We start from the raw sequence: 24,660 nt of genomic DNA, 5'->3' as shown, positions 1-24,660 counted from the left end.
CCGGCAGTACTGTTAGCTGGGCCACAGCAAGCAGTTTCGACGCGAAGCGACCACCAGAATCTACACCATCGCCGTTCCAACAGCTGACCATGCTGAAAAATACCTCACCGCAGCCATTACGAGCAGCAAGACGTCGCACAGTGGAATATTTGTACCCAAATCCTGGCCAAACTCAAAAATTAAATTTTCCCAGCGATTGTAGCAAGTACATTTTATTATAAATGAACCACTAGCGGGTTCGTTAGTCTACTTTCACAGTCCTGAGACATGCCTGTTAGCCTCCAGCAACGGTTGAAGAGGAGCTTTTTCTGCTAAGGGACGTTTTACTTGATTAAGATATGAGCTACATTCTAATTTTTTGTGGCTTCATTAAATTATTATTTTAAACTAAAGCAGATCTAAATGTCAAACGATGGTAACAGCTTGCATTTAAAATATGGGCTAATCTAATCACTTAATTTTATGAAACAGCAACTACATTGAAAAATTTTTACTAAACAGTATTTTATTTTGTCTATCATTTTCTTTAGGAGTTTTTAATGTGTGTCGGGGCTTGTCGCACCTGTTCTGATGTATAGTCGTGATTGCGCGAGGCAATACTGACCCTACGACTTAGAAGATGGATTAAGGAAAGGCAAGCCTACGTTTCTTACATTTGTAGACTTAGAGAAAGCTTTTGACAATGCTAACTGGAATACTCCCTTTCAAATTCTGATGGTGGCAGAGATAAAATACAGGGAGAGAAAGGGTATTTGCAATTTGTACAAAAACCAGATGGCAGTTATAAGAGTCGAGGGGCATGAAAGGGAAGCAATGGTTGGGAAGGGAGTGAGACAGGGTTGTTGCCTATCCCCGATGTTATTCAATCTGTATATTGGGCAAGCAGTAAAGGAAACAAAAGAAAAATTCGGAGTAGGTATTAAAATCCATGGAGAAGAAATAAAAACTTTGAGGTTCGCCGATGACATTGTAATTCTGTCAGAGACAGCAAAGGACTTGGAAGAGCAGTTGAAGGGAATGGACAGTGTCTTGAAAGGAGGATGTAAGATGAACATCAACAAAAGAAAAGAGGATAATGGAATGTAGTCTAATTAAGTCAGGTAATGCTGATGAAATTAGATTAGGAAATGAGACACTTAAAGTAGTAAAGGAGTTTTGCTATATGGGGAGCAAAATAATTGCTGATGGTCGAAGAAGAGAGGATATAAAATGTAGACTGGCAATGGCAAGGAAAGCATTTCTGAAGAAGAGAAATTTGTTAACATCGAGTATAGATTTGAGTGTCAGGAAGTCGTTTCTGAAAGTATTTGTATGGAGAGTAGCCATGGATGATAAATAGTTCAGACAAGAAGAGAATAGAAGCTTTCGAAATGTGGTGCTACAGAAGAATGTTGAAGATTGGATGGGTAGATCACGTAACTAATGAGGAGGTATTGAACAGAATGGGGGAGGAGCTTGTGGCACAGCTTGACTAGAAGAAGGGACCGGTTGGTAGGACATGTTCTGAGGCATCAAGGGATCATCAATTTAGTATTGGAGGGCAGCGTGGAGGGTAAAAATCGTAGAGGGAGACCAAGAGATGAATACACTAAGCAGATTCAGAAGGATGGCAACTGACCCTTAACATAGACAAATGTAATGTATTGCGAATACATAGAAAGAAGGATCCTTTCTTGTATGATTATATGATAGCGGAACAAACACTGGTAGCAGTTACTTCTGTAAAATATCTGGGAGTATGCGTGCGGAACGATTTGAAGTGGAATGATCATATAAAATTAATTGTTGGTAAGGCGGGTACCAGGTTGAGATTCATTGGGAGAGTGCTTAGAAAATGTAGTCCATCAACAAAGGAGGTGGCTTACAAAACACTCGTTCGACCTATACTTGAGTATTGCTCATCAGTGTGGGATCCGTACCAGGTCGGGTTGACGGAAGAGATTGAGAAGATCCAAAGAAGAGCGGCGCGTTTCGTTACCGGGTTATTTGGTAACCGTGATAGCGTTACGGAGATGTTTAATAAACTCAAGTGGCAGACTCTGCAAGAGAGGCGCTCTGCATCGCGGTGTAACTTGCTCGCCAGGTTTCGAGAGGGTGCGTTTCTGGATGAGGTATCGAATATATTGCTTCCCCGTACTTATACCTCCCGAGGAGATCACGAATGTAAAATTAGAGAGATTAGAGCGCGCACGGAGGCTTTCAGACAGTCGTTCTTCCCGCGAACCATACGCGACTGGAACAGGAAAGGGAGGTAATGACAGTGGCACGTAAAGTGCCCTCCGCCACACACCGTTGGGTGGCTTGCGGAGTATCAATCTAGATGTAGATGTAGATGTAGGTTGCAGTAGGTACTGGGAGATGATGAAGCTTGCACAGGATAGAGTAGCATGGAAAGCTGCATCAAACCAGTCTCAGGACTGAAGACCACAACAACTACAACAGCAACAACAAGTATCTTAAACAATCTTGCCCGTGTGGCGCCTGTCAAATTTTATGTGATTGTTCTGGGTAGCTAACAAACCCATTGGAACTGAAATGTTCACATGAGGACATCGAACAACTCGATCAATCGGTGCCGAGCCGAGTAACAGCTTCCATAAGGGCCAGAGGGGGACCAACGCGCTGTTGACTTGCTCAGTTGTGGAGCTCTTTCTCTTGATTAAATCATCTAATTTCCCTGAAACTGTCCAGACACTCTGTGGCCAAAATGGTACTGAAACAGAGAACGACAGACTAAAGACCGAAATACTAAATGCCTTTTTCCAAAGCTGTTTCACAGAGGAAGACTGCACTGTAGTTCCTTCTCTAGACTGTCGCACAGATGACAAAATGGTAGATATCGAAACAGATGACAGACGGATAGAGAAACTGTTGTGTCTAGACAAGACAGCCTAGACACAATGAGAGGAAGCCGAAAGGCACGAGCTAAGCCAAAGCAGGATGGCGTGAGGTCTGAAACAGGATACGTAATGAATGCTATAAAGAAAAGTACGTAGCTTCTGGAATACTTAACTTTAATCCATCCTTTTGGTACATCTGGAGATTGTGGCGATACAAGTGAGACTCTTTAGATACATGCAATGTTACTAATGGCGCCGTGCTAGGTCGTAGCCATTGACTTAGCTGAAGGCTATTCTAACTACCTGCTCTGCAAATGAGCGAGGCTTCGTCAGTATAGTCGCTAGCTACGTCGTCCGTACAACTGGGGCGAGTGCTAGTCAGTCTCTCGAGACCTGCCTTGTGGTGGCGCTCGGTCTGCGATCCCTGACAGTGGCGACACGCGGGTCCGACATGTACTAATGGACCGCGGCCGAATTGAAGCTACCACCTAGCAAGTGTTGTGTCTGGCGGTGACACCACAGAAACAATTAAAATCGCTCAAAAGAGGGAAGGGCGCTGGACCTGATGGGATACCAGTTCAATTTTACACAGAGTACGCGAAGGAACGTGCCCCCCCTTCTTGCAGCGGTGTACCGTAGATCCCAAGAAGAGCGTAGCGTTCCGAAAGATTGGAAAAGGGCACAGGTCATCCCCGTTTTCAAGAAGGGACGTCGAACAGATGTGCAGAACTACAGACCTATATCTCTAACGTCGATCAGTTGTAGAATTTTGGAACACTTATTATGTTCGAGTATAATGACTTTTCTGGAGACGAGTAATCTACGCTGTAGGAATCAGCATGGGTTTCGAAAAAGACGATCGTGTGAAACCCAGCTCGCGCTATTCGTCCACGAGACTCAGAGGGCCATAGACACGGGTATCCAGGTAGATGCCGTGTTTCTTGACTTCCGCAAGGCGTTTGATACAGTTCCCCACAGTCGTTTAATGAACAAATTAGTAGCATATGGACTATCAGACCAGTTGTTGGAATGAAGAGTTCCTAGATAACAGGACGCAGCATGTCATTCTCAATGGAGAGAAGTCTTCCGAAGTAAGAGTGATTTCAGGTGTGCCGCTGGGGAGTGTCATGGGACCGTTGCTATTCACAATATATGGTGGTGGTTGTTCGGATGTTTAAGGGGGACTAAACAGCTAGGGTCATCAGTCCCCCATCACAATATATATATATATATATATATATATATATATATATATATATATATATATATATATATATATGACCTTGTGGATAACATCGGAAGTTCACTGAGGCTTTTTGCGGATGATGCTGTAGTATATCGAGAGGTTGTAACAATGGAAAATTCTACTGAAATGCAGGAGGATCTGCAACGAATTGACGCATGATGCAGGGAATGGCAATTGAACCTCAATGTAGACAAGTGTGATGTGCTGCGAATACATAGAAAGAAAGATCCTTCATCGTTTAGTTACAATATAGCAGGTCAGCAAATGGAAGCAGTTAATTCGGTAAATTATCTGGGAGTAGGCATTAGGAGTGATTTAAAATCGAATGATCATATAAAGTTGATCGTCGACTGAGATTCATTGGAAGAATCCTAAGGAAATGCACTCCGAAAACAAAGGAAGTAGGTTACAGTACGCTTGTTCGCCCACTGCTAGAATGCTGCTCAGCAGAGTGCGATCCGTACCAGATAGGGTTGATAGAAGAGATAAAGAAGATCCAACGGAGAGCAGCGCGCTTCGTTACAGGATCATTTAGTAATCGCGAAAGCGTTACGGAGATGATAGATAAACTCCAGTGGAAGACTCTGCAAGAGAGACGCTCAGTGGCTCGGTACGGGCTTTTGTTTAAGTTTCGAGAACATACCTTCACCGAAGAGTCAAGCAGTATATTGCTCCCTCCTACGTATATCTCGCGAAGAGACCATGAGGATAAAATCAGAGAGATTAGAGTCCACACAGAGGCATACCGACAAACTTTCTTTCCACAAACAATACGCGACTGGAATAGTAGGGAGAACAGATAGAGGTACTCAAAGTACCCTCCGGCACACACCGTCAGGTGGCTTGCGGAGTATGGATGTAGATTTAGATGTAGATGTAGATGAAACTGTAATAATTTATTTGTCTGCATGTTCGTCTCATGTACCGATTTTCGTCCCATTCGGATAATTCCTTTGTGGTGGGTGGTTTTATAGTTTTCTCAGAGCGTATATGAAAATCAAAGCAACCCCTCACCATCCGAAGAAGAGGGTGTGGCAAGACAAAAGCGTTGGCAGCTCTAAGTATCTCAAGGAAACAGGAGACTCTACAACGTAAAGCTAGTGACAAAGAGACTGACAACTACACGCGAGAAATTATGGCCCATGTTTTTCTAGGGTACACGCTTCATAGAAGAGAAAAGTAACCCCAAAGGAAGCTGAACTAAGACATGTGTCTACAGACATACCCCGCAAGCCACCATACGGTGCATTGCAGATGAAATCCCGTACCACTGCAAGTTTTCCCTTTCCTGATCTCCTAGTAAATGGAACGGCGGGAAAAGGACTGCCTATTTGCTTCCACACAAGCTCTGATTTCTCTTATCCTGGTGGTTCTTGCAGGAGATGCGCGTTGGTAGCCGTAAGATCATTCTGCTGTCTATCATAAATGCGGATTTTCTAAACTTCCTCAGCAGTGTTTCGCGAAAAGTACACTACTGGCCATTAAAATTGCTACACTACGAAGATGACGTGCTACAGACGCGAAATTTAACCGACAGGAAGAAGATGTTGTGACATGCAAATGATTAGCTTTTCAGAGCATTCACAAAAGGTTGGCAACACATAGAACGTGCTGACACGAGGAAAGTTTCCACCGATTTCTCATACACAAACAGCAGTTGACCGGCGTTGCCTGGTGAAACGTTGTTGTGATGCCTCGTGTAAGGAGGAGAAATGCGTACCATCACGTTCCCGACTTTGATAAAGGTCGGAGTGTAGCCTATCGTGATTGCGGTTTATCCTATCGCGACATTGCTGCTCGCGTTGGTCGAGATCCAATGACTGTTAGCAGAATACGGAACGCCGTGCTGGATCCCAACGGCCTCGTATCACTAGCAGTCGATATGACAGGCATCATATCCGCGTGGCTGTAACGGATCGTGCAGCCACGTCTCGATCCCCGAGTCAACAGGTGGGGACGTTTGCAAGGCAATAACCATCTGCACGAACTGTTCGACGACGTTTGCAGCAGCACGGTCTACCAGCTCGGAGACCGTGGTTGCAGTTACCCTTGATGCTGAATCACAGACAGGAGCGCCTGTACTCAACGACGAACCTGGGTGCACGAATGACAAAGCGTCATTTTTTTTTCGGATGAATCCCAGGTTCTGTTTACAGCATCATGATGGTCACATCCGTGTATCGCGACATCGCGGTGAACGCACATTGGAAGCGTGTATTCGTCATCGCCATACTGGCGTATCACCCGGCGTGATGATATGGGGTGCCATTGGTTACATGTCTCGGTCACCTCTTGTTCGCATTGACGGTACTTTGGACGTTACGTTTCAGATGTGTTACGTCCCTCGGCCCTACCCTTCATTCGATCCTTGCGAAACCCTACATTTCAGCAGGATAATGCACGACCGCATGTTGCAGGTCTTGTACTGGCCTTTCTGGATACAGAAAATGTCCGACTGCTGCCCTGGCCAGCACGTTGTCCAGATCTCTCACAAATTGAAAACTTATGGCCAGTGGTGGCCGAGCAACTGGCTCGTCACAATACGCCAGTCACTACTCTTGATGAACTGTGGTATCGTGTTGAAGCTGCATGGGCAGCTGTACCTGTACACGCCATCCAAGCTCTGTTTGACTCAGTGCCCAGGCGTATCAAGGCCGTTATTACGGCCAGAGGTGGTTGTTCTGGGTACTGATTTCTCATGATCTATGCACCCAAATTGCGTGAAAATATAATCACATGTCAGTTTTAGTATAATATATTTGTCCAACGAATATCCGTGTATCATCTGCATTTCTTCTTGGTCTAGCAATTTTAATGGCCCGTACGGATTCCCGTTTGGATTCTGGTGGGGATTCCAAACGTTCTACGATTACCAGAATACGATTTTCACTCTGCAGTGTGCGCTGATATGAAACTTTCTGGCAGATTAAAACTGTGCGCCGGACCGAGACTCGAACTCGGGAGCTTTGCCTTTCGCAGGCAAATGCTCTACCATCTGAGCTACCCAAGCACGACTCACACCCCTTGGGTAATTCAGATGGTAGAGCACTTGCCCGCGAAAGGCAAAAGTCCCGAGTTCCAGTCTCGGTCCGTCACACAGTTTTAATCTGCTAGGAAGTTTCACTCTAAGATTACTATTGTTCTGGACACTGTCTCCGTTATACACGAGCTACATTTTCCTAGAATTCTCCCAATAAACCGAGGTCTGCCTTTCGTCTTCTCGAAAACCCACTTTCCGCGCTCGCTTCATTTCATGTCACTTTGCAACGTTACGCCCTTACAGAACTTAATACGTCGCTCTCAATGGAGCAAGATGGACAGATGTAAAGATAATTTTCGGAGTATCGCACGGAGTGTGATAGGACCGTTATCGTTTACAATGTACATAAATAATCTAGTAGAAAGCGTCGGATTCTCTTTAAGGCTGTTCGCAAATGATGCAGTTGTTTATAACAAAGTAGCAACACCAGCAGACAGTACAGATTTGCAAGAAGACCTACAGAGGATAGATAAATGGCACAGGTTCTGGCAGCTAGAATTGAATGCAAATAATGTACTGCACATACACTATATGATCAAAAGTATCGGGACACCTGGTTGAAAATGACTTAGATGTTTGTGGCGCCATCCATCGATAATACTGGAATTTAGTACGGTGTTGGCCCACCCTTACCTTTGATGATAGCTTCCACTCTCGCAGGCATACGTTCAGTTAGGTGCTGAAAGGTTTCTTGGGGAATCAGCCCATTCTGCACGGAATGCTGCACTGAGGAGAGGTATCGATGTCGGTCGGTGTGACCTGGCACGAAGTCGGCGTTCCAAAACATCCCAAAGGTGTTCTATAGGATTCAGGTCAGGACTCCGTGCAGGCCAGTCCATTACAGGAATGTTACTATCGTGTAAACACTTCGCCTCAGGCCGTGCATTATGAACATGTGATCGATCGAGTTGGAAGATGGAATCGCCATTCCCGAATTACTCTTTAACTGTGGGAAGCAAGAAGGTGCTTGAAACATCAATGTAGGCCTGTGCTGTGATAGTGCCACGCAAAACAACAAGGGGTGGAAGTCCCTCCATGAAAAGCACCACCACACCATAACAAAAACGCCTCCGAATTTTACTGTTGGCACTACACATGTTGGCAGATTATGTTCACCGGTCATTCGCCGTACCCACATCCTGCCATCGGATCGCCACATTGTGTACCGTGATTCGTCACTTCACACAACGTTTTCCCACTATTCAATCGTCCAATGTTTACGCTCCTTACACCAAATGAGGCGTCGTTTGGCATTTACCTGCGTGATATGTGTGGCTTATGAGCAGCCGCTCGACCATGAAATCCAAGTTTCCTCACCTCCCGCCTAACTGTCACAGTACTTGCAGTGGATTCTGATGCAGTCTGGAATTCCTCTTCAAGTGTCGGCGGTCTCTGTCAGTCAACAGACGAGGTAAGCCTGTACGCTTTTGTGCTGTACGTGTCCCTTCACTTTTCCACTTCACCATCACATCGGAAACAGTGGACGTAGGGATTTTTAGAAGTGTGGAAATCTCGCTTACAGACGTACGACACAAGTGACACCCAATCACCCGGCCACGTTCGAAGTCTGTAAGTTCCGCGGAGCGACCCATTCTGCTCTCCATGATGTCTAATGACTACTGAGGTCGCTGATATGAAGTACCTATCAGTAGGTGGTGGCACAATGCACCTAATATTAAAAACGTATGTTTTTGGGGGTGTCCGGACACTTTTTGATCACATAGTGTACATAGAAAAAGAAATTCACCACTTTACAACTACACTACTGACGAGAAACTGCTGGAAACAATATCTATTGTAAAACATCTGGGAGTAGTTGGCCAGAACGACCTTAAGTGGATTGAGGATAAAACAAGTAGTAGGAAAAGCAGACACCAGACTGAGATTCATATGAAGAATCTGGAGGCAATGGAACTCACCGTCGAAGGCAGTGGATTATAAGGCGTTTGTCTGACTGATTCTTGAGTATTTTTCATCTACCTGGGATCCCTGCTAGATAGGACTGATAGAAGAGCTGGAGAATATCGTACGAAGAGCGGTGCGTTTCGCCGCGGTATCATTTAGTTGGCGAGGGAGAGTTACGGAGATGCTAAACAAACTCCATTGGCAGACGTTACAAGAGAGGCGTTGTCCATCAGGGATAGATTTACCATCGAATTAACAGCTTTTTCCAGGAAGAGTCGGTCAACATATTACTTCCTCTCACATATGTATCGCAAAATGACAACGAAGAGAAAATTCGAGAAATTAGAGCCAATGCAGAGGCTTACGGACAGTCATTCTTCCCACGCCCTATTCGCGAGTTGAACAGGGTGAAGGGGATGAGTAGGTGGTACCAGAAGTGCCCTCCGCCACACACCATTAAGTGACGTGCGGAGTGTGATGTAGATCTAGATTTAAGTGTAGCAGGATATCGTTAATATGTATTCAAACATTGTTTTTCCTACTCATCTACATGAATTTACATTTTACCACTTTTACAGAAGGTGCCATTCATCGTCCGCAGCTCGTGGTCGTGCGGTAGCGTTCTCGCTTCCCACGCCCGGGTTCCCGGGTTCGATTCCCGGCGGGGTCAGGGATTTTCTCTGCCTCGTGATGACTGGGTGTTGTGTGATGTCCTTAGGTTAGATAGTTTCAAGTAGTTCTAAGTTCTAGGGGACTGATGACCATAGATGTTAAGTCCCATAGTGCTCCGAGCCATTTGAACCACTTTTTGCCATTCATCACATCGAACAGAAATTCTATCCACGATATCCACCTAGCCACTCCATGACGTCACTGTTACATACAGCGTCATCAGCAGACAATCTCAGTCCGAGGAATACCCTTATATCCGAAGAATACCCGCCGTTCACGACAACGTACTTGGGTCCTGTTACTCAAAAAGTCTACGAGTCAGTTTAGGTAGTGCAACACTACAGGGCTGTAATTAAAACTGTGTCTGTCTGCTAGTGAATGCCTCCGAATGGCAAATATCAGGACTGGGAGAGCCCCATAAAAAAAGAACCATCCTCCGCAAGATAATCTACATTTATGTAGATACTCCACAAGCTACTGTAGGGTGCGTTACCACTATTAGTTATTTCCATTCTGTTCCACTTGCAAATATAGGGAAAAACGACTGTCTGTGTGCCTCTGCATGAGCGCTAATTTCTCGTATCTTCGTGGTCCTTAGGCGCAATGTATGTTGGTGGCAGTATAATCGTTTGACAGTCAGCTTCCAATGCCGGTTCTCCAAATTTTCTCAAGAGTGGTCCTGGAAAAGAACGACACCGTTGCTCCAGGAACTCCCACTTGAGTTCCCGAACCATCTCCACAACACACGTTGTTCGAACCTATTGGTAACAAATCTAGCAACCTGCCTCTGAATTGCTTCTATGTCTTCCTTCAATCTGACCTGGTGCGGATCCCAGACACTCCAGCAGTGTTCAAGAACAGGTCCCATCAGTGTCCTATATGCGGTCACCTTTACAGGTGAACCACTCTTCCCTAAACGTCTCCCAATAAACTGAAATCTACCATTCGTCTACCATACCACAACTGCCAAATACTCGTTCCAAGGTCGTGGATGGACAGCATACACAATCTGATCAGAAGTATCCAATCATGGGGGATGAGGGAATGACCGATAGATATCATGTGACACGACTCCACCAGTATAAAAGGGAGCATTGGAAATGGAAATGAGCGTTTGGCGTCATTGGCTGGGAGGCCCATTGCGGGGCAGGTCCGGCCGCCTTGGTGCAGATCTTATTACATTCGACGCCTCATTGGGCGACCTGCGCGCCGGATGGGGATGAAATGATGAGGAAGGCAACACAACACCCAGTCCCTGAGCGGAGAAAATCCCCGACCCAGCAGGGAATCGAACCCAGGCCCGTAGGACGGCAATCCGTCACGCTGACCACTCAGCTATCGAGGCGGACAAAGGGAGCATTGTATTGTCACCAGAGAAGAACTAACAGCGGAAAGAGATCATCAGGAGAGTTCAGTGACTTCAAAAGTGGACTTGTCATTAGATGTTGTTTGAGCAACAAACCCATTGGGAACATTTCAATCAGCCCTTCTAAAGCTGCCCAAGTCGCGGCGAGGTGACACGATCGTGAAATAGAAACGGGAAAGAAGAATCACAGCACACAGCAAAACAAAACAAGGACCAGGCAGACATCTTGTACCAGCGGACGGAGGTTGAGGTTTGAGGTTGTCATGCATTGCAGAGGCTGATTGTAAAAAAAACCACTTCCGCAAGAAATGCATGAGCGTGTAGTTCATCCCCTGTATTTAAGAACACAATGAGTTCAAGACAGTCTTCGTTGACCGTCACAAACAAGTAACAAATTTTGTAACTAGTTCCTAACAGGAAAGTAAGTTCACAACTAAACGCAAGTACTTGGAATACAAGTCTCGATTGAGGAAGAAACACAATGAAAGCTTTTACAACCAGAGTTCGTCCTCTACTAGTTTGACTACCAAATGTTTAACTCATCACTCTCCTTGAGCGGAGCATATTGGAACAGACCGTTACGATCTGTGTGAGTTCAAAGTTTCTAGTGCCTTTCCAAGTGAGTCTGACAATACCAACAGACCCGCGAGCACATTGCTGTGGTCCCTAGTGGCAAAGGTGCCGTGTGGTCTTTTTTTTTTTGTGGCAGGCTAACTAATACGCAGCGTCACCAGTTCAGATCCGGTCCAACTGTCTCGATGGACAAGCGGTAGAAGACTCAAAGCAACGGCTGAATAACAGCCGAGCATAGAAACTTTGAAGGTGTCGCGGCGAAACTTTCCGTGCCACCCTCCGACGGTGGAATTACAGAGGAGGGGTGCAGTAATGCGCCAACTCTATGGTCAAAGAATAAAGCGGCTGGACGAGAACAGGCCACTGCTAGTGACTGTGCGAAAACGGGCAGAAAAACGTGGTCGTATTGGGCCTGTCGTCACTCATAGCCAGAATCCGAGTCCTCCAGGATGGTGAGCGGAACGGAGTGTTGGTGCCAGAGCTGTGGAACTCTGGTGCCGATGGTTTGTAGTCCATGGACCGTGTCACGGAGGGCGTCCACTTTACTGTATAGTTGGCGAGCCTTACGGCGAATGGTCGTCTTGAGAGGGGCCGTATTTGTTTCCTCATGCAGAGTGACAATCCTGGTGAGCGTAGGGGCGTGAAGACTCTACCTGAGAACTTTATTCTGTAGTCGCTGGAGCGTCAGCACCCGGGACTTAATAATCGTGACCCACGTAGAGGAACTATACGTTAGTGAGGGTAGGACAACGGAGTGATACAGCCGGAGCTTGGTGTCTAAATTCAGCTCTCGGCTGGAGAAGAGCGAGTACAAGGCCTTTGTCAACTTTAACCCTTTATGGGTGACGTATTCTGCGTGGCGGTTGAAGAAAAGTTTCTTATCCAACCAGACGCCGACATACTTGGTAGCTTGGGACCACGGGACCCGGACGCCCCCGAGTGAGATGTTGTTGTGGAGTATAGGGCGCCGTTTAGTGAAATACACTTCCATGGTTTTGGCGGCATTGAGGGCCATTTTATTGGAGCAACACCAGGTGACTGTTGCGTCCACTTGGCTTGATCAGGATTGCGGCCGGTTGTATAAACTGCCGTGTCATCGGCGTTGACGTGATCGGCGAGAGTGCGGTCCTAAATCCCTGCACAGCGGAGGTACACTTCCTCCTGATTGGCTGCACGAGACACTGACGGATGCAGCATAAGCTTCATGGCAGGAGCGACCTCTCTTGCTGATTTACACGCCCTCTGCAGGTCGCGCTCCAAATGGCGGACCTAGAACGTCGTGTAGCCGCAGGGGTTGAGCTGGCAACCAGCTCGACAGCTGTGTGTTGCAGTGTGGCGTCCGCGCCTCACGGCTTTTGCGACGCGCCGAAAAGAATGGTACGAAATGGTCGACCAGATCGTCATTAGCAACACAGTTCTGTAGATAACGTTAAACGACGCTTCAGGCGGTGTAAAAACCGTCGCCACCGGATATCGAGTGACTGGAAACGAATGATTTGGAGTCATGAGTCACGCTATACCTTATGACGATCCGATGAAAGAGTTTCGGTTTGGCGAACTACTACTAAAAGTTACCTGCCGTTTTCTGAAATGCCAACAGTGAAGTATGGAGGTGGAAGTGTTGCGGTTTGAGTTTGTTTTTCGTTGTTGGGGCGTGGCTCCATTACTGTAAAAAATGCTGAATGCGAAAGGATGTGAAAACATTTTACAATGTGGCCATTTGTTGACAAGCTGCCTGTTGGCTTCTGTCTCGAGTTCTTCGTCATACGTTTGTCTGATGACCTTTCTGACGTTTCGCCAGCGCGAGTGGCTGACATTGTGAAAGCTTCACCCTCCATTGCTGGTGGTGTACTGGGAGCCGCGGGTTGTATGTACCTGGCACGCCAACGCCCAACAGCTTTTCCGTGGTCATTTACGGTGCGGCTCTCCTCTTGCTACTTGCAACGGTCGTTCGCTGCAGCACGGGAATCCAGGATGTTTTCACTTTGAGGCTTCCCTCTTTCTTGTTGAAGCTATTCTCATGTTTGTGTATTTCTACAGCTTCTCTGAACAAGCGGATGTGATAGTTTCTCCACAGCCAGAACTTCCGCATAGGCGAATTTTACTACGTGGTCGGTCTCACACAGCGCGTACTCTGCCACGGTAGATTTCTCCACCTGCCCCAACCTGCAATGCCGCTTATGTTCGGTAAACGTGGTGTTGCTTGATCGTCCAAGCATTCCATCATAAACTTCTCAGAATGTGCATAGTATCCGTTATACCCCGACATTGCAAGAGGGTCCCTTTCCTCCTCTGCCGATCTGAGACACTCTTTGATCTTCTTTGTCGGTTTGCGCAATATACGACCGATTCTGTCCGTCACTCTGGGAATATGCCGCAGAAAAGCCGTGCCCGACATTTATTTTTCTGTGTGTCACTTCGCTGAATGTTTGTTACACTTCTTATAGAGGGTGAGTCACTAACTAGTACCACCTAAAATAACTCAGAAAGTATGGTAAGAGCTGGATGTTTGTGGGACAAATGTTGCACGGGACAACGGGGGCCATAATATGACATTGGTTTCTTCTTGCTAGATGTGGTCACATCAGAGATATGAAGGTCAACTTTTTTTTATAATGGGATACTGTAACGAAGGAAATGCATATCCTCCTATTTCCATCTATTGCACTGCAAATTTTTTTCCTTATTTTGTTACCTGAAGATATAACATTTCTGTGTCTTTGTATATTGCAATTGTTTTACTATTTGTATATATATATGCATTTATGTCGATTTATAACTGGTTTGTTTTGTGAATATTATTTGTATTTATACGCTGGGTCTGGCCTAAGGAAAACTATGCTATCGATCGAATACATCGATAGGTCGTGTGGAGAACCAAAGTGTTTAGGATCTTTGGTAGTGTTAACTCTATCGCGTAGAACGCGGGCAGAGAGGGAGTTTGGCTGGGGTGGTGCAGTGGAGAAGGTGTGTTGTGTGACGCTCCCGCGAGTTGCCGCGCTTTCGGGGTTGGGCAGCATGTAATTGCGCTCGACTTGCTATGATAGTTTCTGACACGGTGTCGCGGACAGGAAGCATTAGCTGGCGCACATCAAGAGCCCGTTTCGCCTGGTGACCGTGTCGAGAAGAAGGCGCGCCAACATCCAGCTTCTGCAACAGCGACGGCCGACAATGAGTGACTGTCGCCACCTCCTCGATCGAGGGCTTCAAACCTTCAATCAACCAACAAGGAAGACTGGAAGCACGTAAAGTTTTAGAACTGTATGGCAGAACTCAGTTTTTCAAACTTTTAAAATTGTTGCATCACAAAATTACAGCAACTTAGCATGAACCTTTGTTGCTCATTGTCCCAATTGCACTACCAAGCAGGGTCCCTTCCTTTTCCGGAATGAGCCCGAGTGTCGTTGAAATTCAAACGCCAGCATCATTCGATTTCACTGCTTTAATTTCAAAGTTCGGTTGAGGTATTCATAGCTGGCTACAATATTTAGATTACACAAGCACAAATTAAGAGTGCGAGTTTTGTTACGGTATTTTAGCTTACCTGTGACTGCAGCTCAGCTTGGTACGTACTAAATTTTACTATTGTTGATTGTTCAGAATCATTTAATTCAAGTTCAAAGTTAAATCTCTTCTTTCTAAATTGCGTAGATTCAAGTAGCTTTTGAAATGATTGTTGAGGTAGTCCAAGACTAACCGTATTTTACTGAATTTCGATGTGCTTCAGAAAGAAAGCTCACTATTAACTTCAGTCACTAAATTAACTTTCGATTTTCCGGTTTTATTAATTCTTTTGCTAAATTAAGTCAGAGTGTAGCGAAATTTATTACTTCTGACAAACTTTCAGTTTTCACACTACACGTGTCAACCTTCAGTTGGCACGCTCCTAGTGCTAATTATCTGTGTAATAACCTTTCTTTTTCAGTTACTATAGTAATTGCCCATAGGACTGGCGACCGTAATTTTCCCCAAATCTCAAATATCTAATTACCGCTAGTTAATTGTTAACGTAACGGCCGCACATTTACTTTCTTTATTAACTTTACCCCTTTTCAAAATTAATTTCCACCAGTTTCATTTGCATTTTTCCTTTCATTTAGATGTAACCCTTTCCCCCCTCTTTACCAACAAATTAACTTCGGTGACGATTGCTTTTCCCAAATTTCCATTAGGTACACGCGGTTTAATTTTTCACTGTCATTAAGGTCGATAAGTGAGGGGGAGGTTACAATACTATAGTGTGGCACTTATTTTCTGATAGCGGCTATCGAGGCGAATCCAATGGTGTGTAACAGTAAGGTCATTGAAGGTTAACGAAGGTCAAAAACGTGGCATCAACGTCCATTTACAGAAGGTGTTCGAAGTGATGACCATTGGTATCAATGCAGTGCTGCAATCTTCTTATCATGGATTCAATGGTATTCCTTTTCATTTCGGCACTTATCGAAGCGCATGCTCTGACATTTCTCTCTGGTATATCGTGCAAATAGTAAATATTTGCCGAATACGACGTATCCATCTAACTTAACATTGACATGTAAACACCATTCGACGGTGTCGCAATACAACACTAATAGGTTCGAAGAAAAAGTCGATATGCTTCTCATTTACGGAGAATGCCAACGAAATTCATTGACAGCTAGAGACTTATACGCTGAAAGATATCCTCAACGTACTCACCCTACACGTCGTACTTTTAAATATGTGTGTGATAAACTGAGAACAACTGGATGTTTAACGCATCGGAAACATAACCGGCGAGGGAAAGTTACTAACAAGAAAACGGAAATTGGTACTCTTGCGACTGTGGTTCGAGATCCTTGTGTTAGTTCGCATCAAATCGCAAGGGAATCTGGCATGAGCCAGACCAGTGTTGTTCGTGTTCTGCGTCGCCATAAATATCATCCTTACCATATCAGTCTCCACCAAGAATTAACTGGCACAGATTGTATGCGTCGCATTGAGTTCTTCCGATGGGCTCAACTTCAGATTCAGAGGGATGACACGTTTATTAATTTGATTTTATTTACTGACGAGGCTACATTCACGAACCAAGGAAATGTTAATTTGCATAACATGCGTTATTGGGCAACTGAAAATCCATGTTGGCTGCGGCAAGTTGCACACCAAAAAACGTGGTAAGTGAATGTATGGTGTGGGATTCTGGAAGACAGAATTATAGGCTCCTATTTCATCGAAGGAAATCTTAATGGTAGGAAGTACACCACATTCCTGCAAGAAACATTAGGTCTGTTATTGGAAGAAATATCTTTAGGAGGAGGAGGAGATTAGTGTTTAACGTCCCATCGACAACGAGGTCATTAGAGACGGAGCACAAGCTCGGGTTAGGGAAGGATGGGGAAGGAAATCGGCCGTGCCCTTTCAAAGGAACCATCCCGGCATTTGCCTGAAGTGATATAGGGAAATCACGGAAAAAGAAAGATCTTTAGTAACAAGCAACAGAATGTGGTATCAACACGATGGGTATCCGGAACATTTTTCGCTGATGGCCAGAAATGAGTTGCAGAGACAATTCCCAAATCGTTGGATTGACCACGGAGGATATGTGTCGGGGCCGGCTCGTTCGCCAGACTTGACGCCTCTGTATTTTTTCTTGTGAGGATTCGTAAAAGACATTGTTTATAAAGACGTTCTAGCTACACCTGAAAATATGTGAGAGAGAATGGTCAGAACATGTGCTTCGATAAGTGCCGAAGTAATAAGGAATACCACTCAAATACCACTTAACCCATGATAAGAAGATTGCAGCACTGCATTTATACCAATGGTCATCACTTCGAACACCTTCTGCAAATGGACGTCCATACAACCTTTGTGATCTTCGTTGTTGAGTTTCAACTACCTTACTGTTACACATCATTGGATTCGTCTCCATAGCCGCTATCAGAAAATAATTACCAAACTATAGCATCCCATTTAACAAAACAAAGCTGACCTTCATATCTCTGACGCGACACCACCTAGCAACAAAAAACCAACGTCATATTATGGCCCCTGTTGTCCCATGCAACATTTGTCCCACAAACTTTTCAGCTACTATCATACTTTCGGAGTTACTCTTGGTGGTAATAGTTAGTGACTCACCCTGTGTAACTGGTGGAGTACCCACTGATGCTGAGAACGCTTTCCAGGTGTAGGGAAGCAGTCTACTCACGCCGTAGTAAATTCACAGCAGTCTTTCCATTGTGTGCCAGCCAGTCCGTTGTAACTAGCTCTGACGTCATAAATGTTGCGCAATACTCTAAAAATCAAGTAAATAATCTAAAATGTTTCTAGCCTGTCAGGAGTAATACTAAATTAATATGTGTTGAATATCAGTTCGATAACTTTAGCCGTTTTCGAAATTTGGACGTTTTTCTGTAAAAATCATTGGCGCAACAGAAAAGAGCTGGAAAGTTAAAATTTTATATTTAGATTCATCTTTCATAATAATTTAATAAAAACAGTACTTTGGATCTCACAAATTAAAATTTTAGTGGAAATTTATGATTTTCTGGTTTTTGTCTTAAAAATTAAGGAAGCAAGATAGATTAAGTAGGCTAATAAATTAGGCTAGGATGTTTATATTTAAGTAGAATGGAGATACACTATAACCATAAAGATGTGAGAAGTTTCATTTGAATACCTATAAAACTATAGCGATAGCGTATCTCCAAAGGGCCAGTTCAGAGCTCGGCTACTGCGTGCAGTGTAATTAAATTAATTCTCTCGCCCAAAATATTTAACTTAGCCACGTCAAAATTTTATTATCAATACTTACCTGTGTGTTGAATGCACATTTAAATTAAGAGCTTCATCGGCCATCAGCAAGAGAAGCTATGATTTATTAGGTAACTTAAAGTGGTGCATTACTAGCCCAGCGGCTAGTCGGGAGAGCCGATTTGATCAGGCGTTCCCTTAGCCGTCCGCACCGCGGCTGTATATATAAGAACGCTGCGCGAGGAAGCAAGGCCCCAGCTCTCTCCAGACGCTGAAAAGCACGCCATATGTGTCGGGAGTCGCGTCGCGTCGGTATCATTGCTACAAACGGCCTCAGATGCCGTATTAAGTTACTCGGGCTACGCGTAACCATGAAATCATTTTCGAGTGAAGTGTTAATTCTGGGATGACTTTAATTATCGATCTTCAGTTTGCGTATTGTCGTATTTTCACGTGCCGCCGCGGGACAAACATTCTACCATATTTTAGCGTGGCGTTTGATGAACCTAATCATCAAATTATGGCGATCATTCATTTAAATATTTAATTTGGACATTTATAGTTGCATCAGCGGATTAGACTCTGAACTGCACTGTTAGTTAGATTGTGTGTATTCTTTTGTTTTCATCTGTGACTTTCAGAATACAGAACGTTTTTTTTTTTACGACCGTTTTTAATTAGAAATCCCAGACAATCTCCTAATTCCTCAGAGCTATAAGCTGTAACTATAAGTGTATTGAAGTGGGCACTGGGAATTCTAATTACAGGCTTCACGTTTTGCTAATCACTTTCTGGTTGCCAATATTGTAGTTAGAGAGCCAGTGTTGAGAACGGCGAAAGACAGCATAAATAACATTCTAAATAATAGGAACTGGTTTAACATTCTACAAACCTAACTTTTATATAAACAACATAAAATTGATAAAATTCTATCCGCCGCCCCACACAGGCATTGCATCTCTCGTCTGAGGTGCTGCGGAATATTCGTCTCACTCGCGTTCCGAGCTTATTAATCATGCCACTGTTCTGACTCGGTTGGTGATTTGACTGTTTGTGCATGTATAGGTCCGTCGGTGTCGGTTTCCAATACACGCCGTGTCCCAGGTTTACACCACCCCTTGGGTGCAGCACATCTAGGAAGGGTTGCTGTTTTTCTTTTCTACCTCCATGGTAAATTTCATGTTGGCACGGAGACCATTCTGGTGTCTTTGGAAGTCACCGAGCTGTTCCTCACCACGGAAGAAAGCCTCAAGGTGAAAGGATCCTGGATTCTAGTGCTGCAGCGAACGACTGTTGCAGGTAACAAGAGGAGATCCGTACCGGAAACAACCACTGAAAAGCCCTCGGACGTTGACCCGCCAGGTACATATAATCTGTGGCCGCGAGCTCGACTTCAGCCCATCACCAGCAATAAAGGCTCAAGCTTTGAAAATGTCAGCCCACTCGTGCTGGTGAAACGCCGGAAAAATCATCAAACAAGCGTCGGCCGAAGAACTCGAGAAAGAAGCCAAGAGAAGCTAACAGGCAGTTTGTCAGTAGAGAAACAGTTCGGAGATGATGACTGTGTCAGTATGACAATGCACCTCATCATAAAGCAGTATTTATGAGGCAATGCGATTTCTGAAGTAGACTGGCGTCCCCAAGGTCAGCACTTGAACCCAATGGAACAGCTTTGGGATGAGTTAGAACGTCGATTTCGCTCCAGACCCCGGCGTCCTACATGACCACCTTCTCTAGTTCCGGCTCCCGAGGAACAATGGACTACCATTGCTCCACAGACATTCAGACACCTTATAGAAAGTGTCCCCAGATGTGTTCATATTAATGTCCACTAATAGGTGTGCTGATAGTTTCGACCAGAATTAGATAGTTAGTTATTTAGTAATCTTAATGTGGAGTAATGAATGTCACTTTTCCTTCTGGTATTGTAATTACACATCATTGTTGCTCATCAACGGTAGTGGATTATTTACAGTAAACTTCATGAGGGAACAAATATACTGTGAAGCAGCAGTCAGAATGCTCAACTCCTTAAACGGATGTCCAGAAGACAATCGTGGGCGAGCACCGCAATTATTATCACATCAGGTTTTTGTGCAATGAGGACTTTCTTTGTTAAAGGTGAGTTACCCCACAGTATTATTCCGTATGACATTATTGAATGAAAATATGCAAAATATGTCAACTTAATGATTTGTCTCCCCTCAATATTTGCAATGATCCTAAGCGCAAATGTGGCTTTTAGGAATTCCAAAAAGTGTTTTTTTTATTTAAATTTTCGTCTCTACGGACCCCTAAGACTTTTGAACTTTACTTCCTATTTATTATTTCTTCGCCCTGTGTTACACTTATCACTGGTGTAGTACCTTTAGATGTGCAAAACTGAATACGTTGGGTCTTTTTAAAAATGAGGGCGACACCATTCGCAGAAAACCAGTGAATGACATTTTTAAGAACTTTGTTTACCATTTCTTCTGTTTATGTATGTATGCTTGGATTGATTACAATACTAGTATCATCTGCAAAAAGAACTAATTCTCATTGCTGTATCCGAGACGGAAGACAGGTTGCATACATGAGGAACAGTACTGGACCTAAGATTGGATTTTGGAGAACCCCATACCTCATTTCTCCCCAGTCAGAATTGTATCCCTGGACTATACATATACCAGGAAACAGAGAGAGTGATTAGGAGAAGACAATGACTTTAGCGAGATCTGTTTTGTATGGATGGAAAGGGGCTGACAAAACAGATTTTTGATGTATATGTGCAGACGGAAATCATGAACGAAAAATTTCGCCATGGCTGGGATTCGAACCCAGGTCTCCTGCTCGCTAGGCACATGTGCTAACCACTACGCCACCCTGCCACAATGCCTTTGCACAACTCCAAACGTTCCCATTCACGCCCCAGTTCACTACGTACTCTCCATAAACTAGAAAAGAACTGCAGAGGCTCTCCAACTGTATTGGAATAGTACCTCAGCATAAAAAGAAACCCAGGAATGGTTGCTTTAATCCAATGAAACTCTGTGGTTCCAGAGACCTTTTCAAGTCTGAAACATCTATGATGCATACAGGGTGTTACAAAAAGGTACGGCCAAACTTTCAGGAAACATTCCTCACACACAAATAAAGAAAAGATGTTATGTGGACATGTGTCCGGAAACGCTTAATTCCCATGTTAGAGCTCATTTTAGTTTCGTCAGTATGTACTGTATGTACTTCCCCGATTCACCGCCAGTTGGCCCAATTGAAGGGAGGTATTGTTGACTTCGGTACTTGTGTTGACATGCGACTCATTGCTCTACAGTACTAGCATCAAGCACATCAGTACGTAGCATCAACAGGTTAGTGTTCATCACGAACGTGGTTTTGCAGTTAGTGCAATGTTTACAAATCCGGAGTTGGCAGATGCCCATTTGATGCATGGATTAGCACGGGGCAATAGCCGTGGCGCGGTACGTTTGTATCGAGACAGATTTCCAGAACGAAGGTGTCCCGACAGGAAGACGTTCGAAGCAATTGATCGGCGTCTTAGGGAGCACGGAACATTCCAGCCAATGACTCACGACTGGGGAAGACCTAGAACGACGAGGACACCTGCAATGGACGAGGCAATTCTTCGTGCAGTTGACGATAACCCTAATGTCAGCGTCAGAGAAGTTGCTGCTGTACAAGGTAACGTTGACCACGTCACTGTATGGAGAGTGCTACTGGAGAATCAGTTGTTTCCGTACCATGTACAGCGTGTGCAGGCACTATCAGCAGCTGATTGGCCTCCACGGGTACACTTCTGCAAATGGTTCATCCAACAATGTGTCAATCCTCATTTCAGTGCAAATGTTCTCTTTACGGATGAGGCTTCATTCCAACGTGATCAAATTGTAAATTTTCACAATCAACATGTGTGGGCTGACGAGAATCTGCACGCAATTGTGCAATCACGTCATCAACGCAGATTTTCTGTGAACGTTTGGGCAGGCATTGTTGGTGATGTCTTGATTGGGCCCCATGTTCTTCCACCTACGCTCAATGGATCACGTTATCATGATTTCATACGGGATACTCTACCTGTGCTGCTAGAACATGTGCCTTTACAAGTACGACACAACATGTGATTCATGCACGATGGAGCTCCTGCACATTTCAGTCGAAGTGTTCGTACGCTTCTCAACAACAGATTCGGTGACCGGTGGATTGGTAGAGGCGGACCAATTCCATGGCCTCCACGCTCTCCTGACCTCTTGACATTCATTTATGGGGGCATTTGAAAGCTCTTGTCTACGCAACCCCGGTACCAAATGTAGAGACTCTTCGTGCTCGTATTGTGGACGGCTGTCATACAATACGCCATTCTCCAGGGCTGCATCTGCGCATCAGGAATTCCATGCGACGGAGGGTGGATGCATGTATCCTCGCTAACGGAGGACATTTTGAACATTTCCTGTAACAAAGTGAATGAAGTCACGCTGGTACGTTCTGTTGCTGTGTGTTTCCATTCCATGATTAATGTGATTTGAAGAGAAGTAATAAAATGAGCTCTAACGTGGAAAGTAAGCGTTTCCGGACACATGTCCACATAACATATTTTCTTTCTTTGTGTGTGAGGAATGTTTCCTGAAAGTTTGGCCGTACCTTTTTGTAACACCCTGTATACGCATATATCGGTACAAAGCTTCTTCATTCGTCACTTCAGTCTGCATATATACATCACAGACTTGAAAAAGTCTCTGAAACTACACTCATGCTCATAAATTAAGAATAATGCTGATACATGATGCAACAGCCTTACCACAGTGGATACACCGGTTCTCGTGAGATCACCGAAGTTAAGCACTGTTGGGCGTGGTCGGCGCTTGGATGGGTGACCATTCAGGCCGCCATGCGCTGTTGCCATTTTTCGGGGTGCACTCAGCCTCGTGATGCCAGTTGAGGAGCTACTCGACCGAACAGTAGCGGCTTCGATCAGGAATACCATCACAACGACCGGGAAAGCAGTGTGCTGAAAACACACGCCCCTCCTATCCGCATCCTCCCCTGAGGATGATACGGCGGTCGGATGGTCCCGGTAGGCCACTAGTGGTCGAAGACGGAGTGCTGATACATGGTGAAACAACGCTCTGGTGGGCGGTTTGGGGGTTTTAATCACCTCGCGGTACGACCATGCGGTGCATTTGACCTGCGGTCGTCGTACGGTGGCGCTGGCAGCGGTCCACATATGCAGAGGTGTGTTGGTGCATGTCAGAGTACGGTGCAGCGAGTAAGTGTACAGACGTTTTCAGACGCGCTAATGGTGACTGTGTGTTGAAAACGGTTCAAAGAACACATATTGATGACGTTATGAGGGATAGAATATTAGGGCGACTGGAGGCTGGTCAAATACAGCAGGTCGTAGCATGGACCCTCCGTGTGCCACAAAGTGTGATCTCAAGGTTACGACAACGATTCCAGCAGACAGGAACCGTGTCCAGGCGCCACAGTACGGGACGTCCACAGTGTACAACACCACAAGGAGGCCGATATCTCACCATCAGTGCCTGCAAACGGCAACGGAGTACCGCAGGTAGCCTTGCTCGGGACTTTACCGCAGCCACTGGAACAGTTGTCTCCAGACACACAGTCTACAGACGACTGAACAGACGGTTTAATCGTCCAGAGACCTGCAAGGTGCATTCCACTGACCCCCGGTCACAGGAGAGCCTGTAAAGCCTGGTCTCAAGAACACAGTACATCGTCATTGGAACAGTGGTCCCAGGTTATGTTCACGGACAAGTCCAGGTACAGTCTGATGAGTGATTCTCGCTGGGTTTTCATCTGGCGTGAACCAGGAACCAGATACCAACCCCTTAATGTCCTTGAAAGCGACCTGTATGGAGGTCGTGGTTTGATGGTGTGGGATGGGATTATGATTGGTGCATGCACACCCCTGCATGTCTTTGACAGAGGAACTGTAACAGGTCAGGTGTATCGGGACGTCATTTTACACCAGTATGTACGCCTTTTCAGGGGTGCAGTGGGTCCCACCTGATGGATGATAGCGCACGGCCCCAGCGAGCTGCCATCGTGGAGAAGGACCTAGAAACAGAAGATATCAGGCGAATGGAGCGGCCTGCCTGTTCTCCAGACCTAAATCCCATCGAGCACGCCTTGGATGGTCTCGGTCGACGTATCGCTGCACGTCTTCAAACCCCTACGACACTTCAGGAACTCCGACAGGCAGGAATGGGAGGCTATACCCCAGCAGCTGCTCGACCACCTGATCCAGAGTATTGCCAACCCGTTGAGCGGCCTCTGT

General features: G+C 45.2%; 1 pseudogene; it reads left to right on the top strand.

Annotated features, from left to right (window-relative positions):
- Positions 1-23,143: 23,143 nt before the first annotated feature.
- LOC124551456 lies at positions 23,144-23,261 on the top strand (annotated as a pseudogene).
- Positions 23,262-24,660: the final 1,399 nt, after the last annotated feature.

Source organism: Schistocerca americana, chromosome 9 (genome assembly GCF_021461395.2).
Source record: "Schistocerca americana isolate TAMUIC-IGC-003095 chromosome 9, iqSchAmer2.1, whole genome shotgun sequence".
NCBI classification, from domain to species: domain Eukaryota; kingdom Metazoa; phylum Arthropoda; class Insecta; order Orthoptera; family Acrididae; genus Schistocerca; species Schistocerca americana.
The sequence above is the reverse complement of the archived record's forward strand: the minus strand, read 5'-3'. Positions and strand labels throughout refer to the sequence as shown.